This window comes from Cyrtonyx montezumae, unplaced genomic scaffold, assembly GCF_038088225.1.
Source record: "Cyrtonyx montezumae isolate F1298 unplaced genomic scaffold, pur_monq_1.0 scaffold_20, whole genome shotgun sequence".
NCBI lineage: Eukaryota > Metazoa > Chordata > Aves > Galliformes > Odontophoridae > Cyrtonyx > Cyrtonyx montezumae.
The window spans coordinates 6,090,983-6,102,993 of NW_027071937.1; the positions used below are offsets into that span (position 1 = coordinate 6,090,983).

Consider the following 12,011-nt stretch of genomic DNA (forward strand, 5'->3'; position numbering starts at 1 on the left):
CACTTCTCCAGGCCTCTCCTACCATTCTGTCAGTGAGTACACCTGTTGGGAGTTTTGTCTATGGGTCTGATGAGAAACCTACTTGGAATACGAAGGAATCCTACTTTTTAGCAAGCAGGACTTGAATGTGATAGTTTGTAATACTGCTTGGGTCTCCCTGGGATGAAAGACACTATATTGAAATTCAAAAGTAAAAAAAAAAATTCCTTCTTCCACAGCTCACTATTCACATGAATATTGGTACACCTCCCTACTTCAGCACACTGAAATGAATATCTGCTTATCAAAACCTAAACACCATACAACCAGCCTTCTCTATAGATGCAAACGCTTACTGAGAGGCAGCAAAAAGAATTAAACTCAACAGATGAAGACAGCGACTCATTAAATAGAGTTATAACAAATCAGTTATCAGACATTTAAAGAAAAAACTTGTTAGAATAAACCTGTTAAATAAATCCTCAGCAAAGCTAATTAGGTCGGTGTTGCACAGTCACAATGGCTCCATTCCTCCGTAGAAGACTTAATGATAGTATAAGCCTGTTAAAGGAATGCACTAAGTATACAATAAGCCAGCTATTTAAAGGATACCTCCGTCATTTCATTCTCTAAATCTGACCTACCTACAGATTGTCACTGGTGAGAAATATCTCTTAGGCTCCAAATGCCTATTGAAAACTCAGACCTGTGCACTGTGGCATTTGTGAAAGGGACATCCATGGACGGGCTCTTTTTCTGAACAAAGGGGCTGGTGATTATGGAAGAACTATGTGATCAAGGGGTTTTTGTTTTTCTTTGTTTTCCTATGTGGTACTCAAGGTGTAGATTAACCAACAGAACCTATTCTTGGAGCTTTAATGACAATATTGATCAGCTATTGGTGAAGCAGAAAGGAAAGAAAGAAAATAAAAATAATTACTTTGCCTTTTTATGGTGGCTTTTGTCAGCACATGTGTAAAGATGGATGATTTGGAGATTAACAATGCTTAACAGAGGCTAGGGATATCTGAGTTTGTCCCTACTCCTGCTTCTGGTTTTGTGCAAAACACATTCTTTCTCATAAACTGCAGGGGAAACAACAGGGTGACTAGCATCTCCTTTTGATTTCACCTGTTGTGATATTGAGGTCTGCGAAGCAAGCCCTGCATCTCCCCTTGGAAAAGTCTACAAAGCCAAATGACACTTTGGTAGTGCATATTAGCATTCCTGTATTGTCTTAGTCTTGCTGGTGTGGGTAACTGCAGGAATGGAGACGTGAGTGCAAACCATGATGCTTTCAGCACTGCCATTTCCCACACTAGCTAGGTAAAGCCAGTACAAATACATTCTTGTCTACTGCCATCGTGCCTTCACTCCGCTTGTAGACAAAAAGCTGGGTGTATAACTGCAGTTAGCTCAGCTCTGGCTTCTGGGAAACAGTTGTAGAAACAACTATAATTCTGACAAGATGAGAGAATTAGATTGATGTGTTACCACTTGTATTGCATAGATGGAAGTGAGAGTGAAATGATCCCCCTGAGGTTATATGGCCATACAGCAGCAGAGCCAGAAATAGATTTCAGGTGTCCAAGTCAGTCCTGTGCTTTAGGTCACTCCCTCCAGAGGTGAACAGGTTGATTTTCCTCAAGAGATGTGGGAAGAATTAAACGCTGAATGGCTTAGAGGGAAGTGGTCTAAAACTAGCAGGGGAAGAAGTGTTTGTTTCTGGAGATGTTGAGAGCAAAAGAAAAGCTGGAAAAAAAGAATTGAACACTACGTACAGAAACATTAGACAGGCATAGTCGTTTGTCTTGAATATCTGTGCACAAAATCAATTGCTGGCAACCAAAAAGCAATGTTGGTTCTAAACGCTGAACCTAAGGTGTGAGTCTACTGTAATAGCACTGTGACACTGAAGAGGACAGTGCTCTAGGGCTGGCTCAGAAGCTGTAATGGACAAGCAGGCTCCCAGGAAGGGAAAAGGTAGGAAATAACCTGGTACAAAAGAAATGCAGTGAATAGAGTGCTTAGCATGGAAAGATGTACCATGATGCCACACAGACGTATCTGGATTGCAGGAGGTGAAGAATACTGTAGGTGAAGTTCACTGTTAGCAATACTACTGCTTGCAGAGAAAGATGGCAGCTGAGTTGAGGAGTGCTCTGGGAGAGGTATGCCTTCACAGAGCAAGTAGCAGTCTTTGCTTTGGGAAGATTCCAAATAAAATAAACAAGGTGTAGTTTTTATACACACTCTTTAATGTGCTGCTTGGGAAACTGTGGCATAAAATCTATATCTAAACAGTCTGGCAGCTGTGCTCCTCACTACACACCAAGAACTTCATCCTACACAGCTGTATGTGGTACACAAAGGCTTCTTATTGGATAGCTTGACTTTGTTTCCTAAAACACATTCCCAAATCTTTTGATTTGTCTTCTACTCTGACCACTAACCAGAATAGTTTAAGAGGCTGTGTTTATGCAGAGATTTTCTGTAAAAATGCAAACACTGGTATCCCTGTTAGCTGGGCAATGAGATCTTTTTCTCACAAATCTTTCACAAATATCAGGAGATAACAGTGCCTCTTCCTTTGCCATCCCATTCGCAATGAACATTTCTGGGGTTCCCAGAGAAATGAAAGAGGTTCAAGAGCACAGATAGGTTGGAGTGAAGAATAAGAAAAACAAGCTCAAGTGAACATTCTAGTCCTTGCATTTGACTGCATGTAGGTTTCATCTACCAACACTTTTTTTTTTTTTGGGTGGTCTGAAGTTCTAAGTGATTGCAGATAGAAGAAGAGTGAGGCTTGAAGCCTTCTGTACAGTGTGCAGCTCATGATGGTTTGGGAGTTACAAGTAGTTTGATTTCAAAAGCCTTAGTCCAAGTTCAGAAGGAAGCTAAGCTGCAGGTGATGAATACTGATGGCTTGTACTTGTTACTACACAATAGTAACAATGGTGAATATGAAAGAGTGCTAATAAAAAGGATAGATTTGTGACTAAGATGGGAAATGCAGCAGATATGGATTCATTTGCTTGCATTCCCATGCACATCAGCAAGCTCCAGAGGATAGGACTCAACTCTTCTGAGTTCATCGAAGTAAAATTTCACAATTCAGTCTAAGCTGCTAATTTTTTCCCCTTAGAGTCAACAAAGAGAGCGAGTTTCAGTAGGAAATTCATCTTATATATAAGACAGTGTCTAAGATAACAAGATAATACCTCAAATTAAACCTCTTTCCACCGACTGAAGAAAATATTTAGACAAATATCTGAAACCAAACACCTGTTCTGTTATAGTTCCACGTTAATTCAGTGAATCATATCATTAATTTTGCTTCAATTAACCCTGGCTAAGAACTTTCATATCAACATTTCTTCTGAGCTGGGAAATGATCTGTTCTTACTCTTTTCTGCCCACTGTGTCTTCCTAGAATTGACCTTATAGTGGTCGATGTCTTATTTTAAGCTTCAATGACAAACTACTATCACTTCTTTTCTTTTTTCTTTTTCACAAGCCATCTGCTTTCTACCCAAGACCAGTAGTAAAAATACCAAAAAAAAAAAAAGCTCATCAGAAAGTTAAATCTCAGGAGATTGAAAACCTCATTCTGCAGCCCCAGAGGCTCACAGTGCTCAGAACAAGTATCCTGAAAGATGAGTGCCTAGGACAGCAAATTCAATCTTAAAACTGTAGTATTTCTTCCTTTGCTGATTTGAAACTGGAAAGTGATTTATCTCAATAGATAATTTGGGGATATGTTAATTTAGGTGCAGTGATGGAACAGCACCCACTTGGAAAATTCAGTGAGTTCAGTGTCTTTCAGGCTTTTAGAACTGCACTGAGGATGATTTAATTTAATGCAGAGGAGCCAGCTATCAGGAACTCCTGTCAGAAAAACTAAGTTCCCAACAGTTTCTTCCCACTCTCCTGGGACCTGTCAACATTTTTGCTTAGCTTTGACTGTAAACCTTTAATTCTGCACTAGGTATGGTGCTAAAAAGTCTCTGCCAGCTCCTTGCCTCTTAACCCTGACCTTTGAGTCCACTCTGACTTTTTCTATCATCCATCAAAACAGCTTGGTATTTGTCTGGCCACACAGCCCCGAGTATCACCCATCCAGCTTTGTGAACTGTGAGCCACCTGCCAACCTGTTAAGGGATACCAACAGCAAATTAATCTGATTTGTGCTTAGGAGTTGGATATCTACACAATGAACACAAAACACGGTCTAAATAAGATCAGTACTTATTGTGGTATTGTTTGCAGGGAAGATAGGAAATACATTTCATAAGAGACTGGGAGAGCACCAGAATACCAATACTATGCTCACAAAGCAAGTTTAATCCATTTTTAGCCTGTAATAAACAAGGAAGTCTGCAAAACACTGACAAGAATATGTTCTGCATCCTCAAGGAAAGTAACACAAGAGGATACATAGAAAGGAGAAGTTTGCTGGTAGCACAAGAAAAAACTCAAGAGTAGGGTCTGATTATTTTCACCAACCTAGGGGACTCTGAAGTTTCGCTGCAGAATCACAAATAGAAATGAAGCACTCACCACGTGCACTTGGCACATACAGATACTTTTTGCACTAGGAAATAACACTTGGAGCATGTAGTGGAAACTCACCTGAACATGGACACTTACTTCTGCTTTTCAGATCTCTCAGTATCAAGTAATGTCTTGCTAAGCTTCTGACAGTCCAAATTACTGTTTCTCTATCCTCACCACCATTTTTTTCTGCCTACTATTTGCAAATGGGAGACTTTTTTTTACACCACATGTTACGAATTTCTATTCTCCTTCATATCCTCTCTTGATTGACTAGTTTCTATTTTCTTCATGGGAAGAATATTGTAATTTAAAAAACCGTAATCATTGCTTTCAAGACAACTGTTGGAAGAGAAGAACTGAGAATTGGACACGCTAAAATTGTTAACAACTCAGAAAAACTCCTCACTGGAAGAAGAAATAAAGATTCATGTTCAATGGAGCTTTGCTGATCTGGGGTAAAGATACAGACTTCGTTCATTGCAGGCAGAAGGCAAGCTGAAATATCCAAGACTAAAGAGAAGAGATGACAGAAAAAAGAAAGCTACTGGAGTGAAATAATTTTGTTTTTAAAAATGGCATCCAGAAGTCTTATCTTTGACACATAAGAACAGACACATAGCTAAATATGCTGTAACCTGCTTAGGTTTCCAAAGCAGCAAATCAAACCAGTGGACTATGCAGTGAGTGTCCATTCAGATGAGCAAAGCTCATTGAACACAACAATACTGTAAGAGAACATGCTGAATACTCAATGCACCAAATAATCCTCTTTTGATGGAGAAACAGTAAAAGCTTATGGAAAAGAGGAGGGAAGAGTGTGTTTATGAACTGGGGTGGAAGAGAGACAACAGTCTGGGGCAGGAAAAGTATGAGCAAAACTTCTGTTTTCATTTTGATTTGTTCTCCTCTTATAAGTTTATGATATCAGTGGCAATTCTAGTTTTCAGTCAGGACACTGATCAGAGACTTTTGTTAACTCTGACCTTGTGGAAGAGGGTGTTACATTGTAGGGAATTTTTGAGTTGTTCTTTAGATCCTTGAGACCTTTGGGTGACTGAATAGTATCAGCTCACCTGTATTCTCTTGCTGACTCCTCATAGGAATATGAAATATTCATCTGAGTTGTCCCAGGTCTTGCTAGACCTAATCACACGGTAACCTTCCCTGGGGCAATGAGGAAAGGTACCCAGTATCGTTCTGTTAGATGAATCAGTAAATCCCATGTGACAACAGCAGTTGCTCCTTCCTGGAGATTTTGCTTTGATTTTAAATATCCTCATCTAAGATCTCTCTCTAAGATCTAGGATCTCACTCTTATTTCTGGTAAATGCCATGATCAACAAAGAAAATACACGAGTGATAACCCTAGGCACTATTTTTTGTTGTTGTTGTTGTTTAAACAAATGCTTTGCTGATTTATGGTCTATGTAAGAGCTAATCTTTCAAACCTCTCTGTCATGGTGTATGCCATTCCCCTGCAGCCTTGTACCAGGAAGATCTGTGAGAATTATTTCATTATTTCTTACATGAGCCAAAAAGATAGAATCAGAGGTGGTTTACTGAGAAGCATGCTTTGCAGCTGAACTTTGCCTGCAAAAAAAAAGTAAAACTCAAAAGCTTTGGGTACACTGTAACTGAGATAAGCTAAGCTTCAACCCTATCAGAGCAGCCTAGAGTTTAAGCAAATAGCTTCTAATTCTGCTTAGGAAAGATTTGCTGAAGATTTAGCTTAAGACAATGTTCTGCAGCCACAGGGGATGGGTGAGAGAAGGGCAGAACTGGCTCTCCTTGAGAAAGGAGGTGGGAGGAGGGTATCTTCCATTGTCCTTCCTGCCCCATATACCCTGCACAGTGACTGAACATTTTCCCTTCTGACAACGCGGTACAGCTAGTGATTTCTCTGAGAGGTCTCTGGCTAGAAACCTCACACAATGGTAGGGAATGTTAAATGCTCTTTCTGCGCTGGGCTTTGCTGGACTGCGGAGATTTGTCTGGGTGAGCGATGCCCTTGAGGCACCTCCGTCTCCAACTCATTCCTCCCTTGTCTTTCTTACATTATTTTTGAAGCGCTCAGGCAGTTACAGAGGTCCATCCTGTAAATGTGAACCAGAGGCAAGCTGAGGAAGTGCAGGAGATCCCATTCCCAAACCTTCTCCAGCTGCGCATTGGGATTTTCACCCACTCTGCCGGGCGAACCCAACCTAGAAACGGAGCGAGGAGGCACGGGGGAGCGCAGCTGGATGCTCGCTGCCTCCAGGGGTGGCTCAGCTCAGCTCGGCTCAGCTCAGCTCGGCTCGGCTCGGTTCTGATGCTCCCCGGGGAAGGCTCCGGGGGCTCCGGGCGGACCCCGGGCGCGGAGGCACCGCTGGGACGGAGCTGTCCGTGGTGCTGAACCGCCCCCGGCCGCCCGGCTCCTTCCGCCCGCCCCGAGAGGCGGGGGCAGTCCAGCGTGGAGCCAGAGCTGGGGGAGCAGCCCCCCGTGTCCTCCCGCCCTGCTTCTTTCCTTCCTTCCTTCCTTCCTTCCGTCCTGCTCGGAGGATCGAGCCCTGTGCTGCCTGGCTCCGGTAAGGAGAAAACGAGGGAGGGAAAGGGAAAGGAGAGAAAAAGGAAAAAAATAGATATCTAAAATATTTAACGGATGGGGGCTGCCTGGAATAGTAACCAGCTTCGCTGTAGCTTCCTCTCCCAAAAGGGGGGTGTTGGGGGGGGGGGGGGGGGGGGACAGGCAAGTTTAGGTCCCCCACAGCCCCGTCCAGCGGCCCTTCCCAGTCTCATCCTCCCTTCCCACGGCCCAGGCTCCGTCTGGACGGAGCTTAAGTCCCTCCTTTTTGCTCCCCCCTCTCCGCCCCTCCCCCTTTCCTAATTATGTACAAAACACTTCTTAGAATAAAATGGCCAGGCTGCGGCTCCTCCCTGCTTTCCTGTTCCCCATTCATCCTCTCCAGTCGGCTCCAAGCCCCTCCCCCTTGTGTCAAGCCCAGCCTCTCGCTTCCCTCCTGGAGCCCTTTTCATTTTTATTTCTAACCCCCTCTCCATTCTCCCTGCTGCCTCTGCTCCTTCCCCCGATGGCTACGAACTGAGCAGCAGAGGAGAGGGGGGGGGGGGCACAGGAATAAGGAAAAGGGGGGAATAAAAAGCAAGAATAAAAGAAAAAGCAGAAAGAAAGAGGGAAGGAAAAAAAAAGGATTTTTTTTTTTCCTCTGCCCTTAATGCCCGCGATCTGGATCAAGGAGGGGGATTTTCTGTCTGAGCATGAAAAGGACTGCTAGAGCCCCAGGATTTTCACGCCTGCATTATCAACCCAGCACCCAGTATGCAAGCTGGACAGAGAAGCTCTCCCACAAGTTCCTACCGAGCCGAATAAAACCCACGGGCGAGCAGATCTCCGCCAGAGAGGGACATTAGCATCAGGTAAGGAGAGCGCGGCGCTGCGGCTGCAGCGATGCCACTGCCCCGGCGTCCCCGTCCTGCCTCGGCCGCGTTGTGTAACGCCCGCGGCACCTCCGCCCCCCAAACCCCGCACAAGTGTGCCTCTGCTCCGCACCCCACCTCGGGCAGCACGGAGTTCCCGAGAGGCAGCATGGCAGAGGTCCTGTGTAGTACTTGGGGGGAGAGGGGGGGGGTAAGGGGAGAGCGTGGGGCCGAGCTTTGTCGGCACTTGGGAGCACTGGGAAGGGCGCAGCCCTTGGAGGATGCCCGGCAATGGGGGGGCTCAGCTCCGGCTGTGTTGGCAGCGAGCCGGGGGTGGGAGGCAGCCAGGCTCCATCTGTATTCCGAGTATCGATACATCCCGGAGAGAGGGGAGGGGGGGGTTGGGGGGGGGGGGGGACCGTCCCCAAGGAGATGGTGTCATCTCCACTTAATTCACCGCTCCGTTTTAGCAAGTGACAAGCAAATCGCGGAGGAAAAGGAAAGTCTGTCGCCTCGAATCTCACACTGGGCTGATTGCTTCTACTCCGAGTGGGGACTGGGAGACAGCAGCAGAGCCGGGGGAGGGCAGCGATGGCGGAGGGGCCGCATCCCACAGCGCAGGAGGTTGGATTCCCCCAGCTCACTGCTGCCGTGGAGCACAAGTTTGCCTTTTTCTGCCCGCGGGGAATAGGATGACAGAGGGTATCTCCCCACCATGACATCATCCCCGGGGTCCGACACAGCCTGGGGTTAAAATCCAGCTATGACCAAAAGAGAGGGGTGCTGTAGGTGTGAGTGTATCTTTTGGCTTCGGAGAGTCCCTCTGTGAGACGAGAAAAGAGAGGGGAATCACTTCTTACATACAGTTCTCTTTTTGTGGAGAGAAACAAGCAGCAGATGAAGCACTGGCAGCTTTAATGTGTGGATTTAGCCTTGAGATCGACATCTGCACTAGGTAGGACGGAAGGATCCTTCGTGCTTTACTCTGGCTGCTCATCTGGGTGCATAACAATCATTTGTTAATGGCAGTTAAGCTGCTTTTCTGGGAGTTGTAGAGAAGTGTTTGAGGGTTGCTGAAAAGCGGAGACGCCAAGTCCAAAGGAGGTGATGCTTTGCTGCAAGAAATATAGAAGGATATGTATTTTTTTTTATGCCTTGAAAAAGATTGATCAGATCTTCTCGTGAGTGACAGCCGGACAAACCCAGGCTCTCTCCTTCCCACACAGCACACAGACACGTTGCACACGAAGCACACAAAACACACGTTGTGAGCTCACCCCATCCACCCCACGCTGAGCACAAGGTCTCGGTCTCACCCTGGCATGGAGGCTGCACAGCCCCGCAGTTCCCCCGCACGCAGACACTGTAGTGTGCAGGACTGCGCTGATACTCTCGTGATGTGAATCAAGGATTCAGACGTTCACACAAGCATGCACACGCTGCCTTCCTTGCAGGTCTCCCGGTGGGTGATTTACACCTTCGGTACTGTTTTCTCCTTTGTAGCTGATTCCAGGCACTGATCTGGGGGTTGTCTGCCTCCGAAGCCCTTTGCCACTCGGCAGAAAAAGCGTTTTGTGAGTGCGTGTTTGTTTTAGTGCTCTTTGCGTGTTCCCGGGAACTCAGCGCTGATTTCAGTGCTGGAAGAGCAGAGCGGCAACGAGGGAGGAGGGAATGGCTTGGGGGAGAGGTGGCAACCCCACAGCCGTCATTCCCTCTCTGTTCAAGGACCACTCTGTGAGAAAGTGAAGAGCTCTGCTAGAGTCGCATGGCTTCTTCCATCTGCGAGCAAAACCACACACGCATCCGTAGCTGAATACGCGCAGTGCAGACTATGCTTCAGTCTCACCCAGGTTCACAGCAAATCCCATCCGCAGAGTGCAAACACAAATCTCCCCTCGTGAGCCCCCCCCCCCCCCCCCCCCAGTCAGAGCACAGAGCACACAGTGGAGGGGATGTCAGTGCATTAGAGGTATTTAAGCAGCATCCCCCTCTCACCTTCCTCCCCTTCCCCTTTCTGTAGGGCCTAGGAAGGAGGCTGTGCTGTTCTCTCACAGCAGGATTGCGAGGAGGCCAACTGAAGTCCATGGTGAAACTTTGGAGAGGGTGAAAAGGTGTGCTGTAGGCAAAAGGGTGTCCCGAAGGAGACACAGAACACTGATGGAGAGCGTAACCCTGTTCCCTCCTCACCTGCACTGTTTACTACACTGGAAGTATGCATGAGGCTGATGCTGCACACTCTTAGGGAGCCCTGAGTGCTGCTGTCTGTGCAGCACAGATAGCTCAGAGCCTCCTGTTCTGCTCAGGCACAGTCCCAGCGCCCGCTCACATCATCTCCCTGGAGATGGATGTGGATTTTTGGAGTTTACACCCAAGGTGTGCAGCAGCTGATGGAAGGAGGTTCACTCACTCCCCCCCTCCCCCCAGGAAAAAAAAACAAAACCAATTAGCATTGCCAAAGCACACAAAAACGGCACTGCAGAGCCCTGAGGCACCTCACGGCACACCGCTCCTGCGCAGGGCACCACGCGTGGGCCTCTGTTCCATCAGCTCGGCCGCACAGCTCCATCCGCGGCCGCGAAGCTCCGCGCCCTTTTGCGCCCCTGCGGAGCCCCTCCGCGGCCGCGGGGCGGGCGGCGCCGCTTTGGCCCAGGAGGGGGCGCTGTGGCTCCATGCAGCGTTCGGGCGCGGAGCCGAGCGGGACCGAGTGGGGCCGAGCGGAGCCGAGCGGGACCGAGTGGGGCCGAGCGGAGCCGAGCGGGACCGAGTGGGGCCGAGCAGAGCCGAGCGGGACCGAGTGGGGCCGAGCGGAGCCGAGCAGGGCACGGCCGCCTCCCTCAGCGAGGAGTGGGAGCTGGCCGTTGCTGATAACTTGGGGGTGAGGGTGGGGGAAGCGATAAATAACATCACGGCACTCCTCTCCGAGGAGCCCAGATGCGGCTGAATGAGTTTGGGCCAGATCGCGGCGGGTGCAGGAGTCCTGCTGAGGATCTGGCCCCCGTGCACGCAGGAATCCTTTACCCGGTGATGAAATGCAGCTAGTTCTGGGACGGAGCCCAGCAGCTTCTCCGTGCCAGCAAATACTACAGGGGAAGTGAAAAATCACTTCACGCATTGAAAGTGCAGAGATGAACTTAGTGAGGCAGAATATAAATTACCCGGCGTTGGGTAGCTGGTGTCCTACGGTTTGATTTACGCCGTCCCTCTCGCAAAACTACCGTGAGATCTTTAACAGCCGTAAGGACCTTGGCCCATTTCCCCCCAGAAGGCTTATCAGAGAGGGAGAGCATCCATGCATGGAGAGGGAGGGCTTCTGGAAGACCCACGGTCTTGCTCTGATGGCTGCCTTATAGGGTTGGGTTGGGGCAGAGCATCTCAGCTGTGGGGCAGCCCAGAGTGCCCTGGGCTTTTCCCTGCTCTCTGTGCAGCTCGGTGTTGCTGTGCAGAGGTGCAGAGCTTAATGCGATGGGGCTGCAGGCTGTGGTTGCTGTGGGAATGGGAAATGGGGTATGGCTGCTGGGTTCCTCTGTTCAGAGGGGGTCAAGCATGGAGCAGGATGGACTGGATGAACGAGGTGATGTTCACCAGGGTTTTGGAGTAGGCATGGGACAACTGTGCTGCCATGATGAGCTGAATTGTTCCATTTCAGGGAAGAAAAAGTGCTAAGACTTGTGGGTGGGAGGAGTGCAAGAAAGAGCAGGAACCAGAGAGGCAGCGGATGCAGGATGAGATGAAAAAAACCTAAAGTTTACTTCAGGGATGCTGGATCAGATCTTAAGTGAAGGTGGCATGAACAATTCACTTTGAAAAGAAGCTGAGCATCAGGCCCTGGGTTCCCTCAGTGCTTGGGCTGGGGATACAACACATCCGCACCTTTGCAGCCCTCTGCACAGTGAGCTGTTTGCTTGCAGCCTGGAGGCAGGAGGGCCTGTGAGCAGCATCACAGGAGAAAGAGAGAGAGAGAGAAAGATGCTTACTTATTTTTTCTATTTGTTCTTCTGAAGTCATGTGCTCTACATCCATCTTACAATTGCCTACAAGGCATAGCTTACCTATTCTCAGCACTG

At 47.9% G+C, this 12,011-nt stretch overlaps 1 protein-coding gene across 2 annotated transcripts in view; it reads left to right on the top strand.

The window, feature by feature from the left end:
* Window positions 1–12,011, top strand: part of BRINP1 (BMP/retinoic acid inducible neural specific 1) — a 230,551-nt gene that overhangs the window by 142,780 nt on the left and 75,760 nt on the right. The window contains exon 2 of one of the 2 annotated variants that reach the window (XM_065737611.1): window positions 7,721–7,947. The gene's annotated coding sequence lies outside the window, so the exon portion shown is untranslated. Of the gene's footprint in view, window positions 1–7,698; window positions 7,948–12,011 lie in introns of those variants that run through there. The other variant, XM_065737609.1, reaches the window with a different exon arrangement.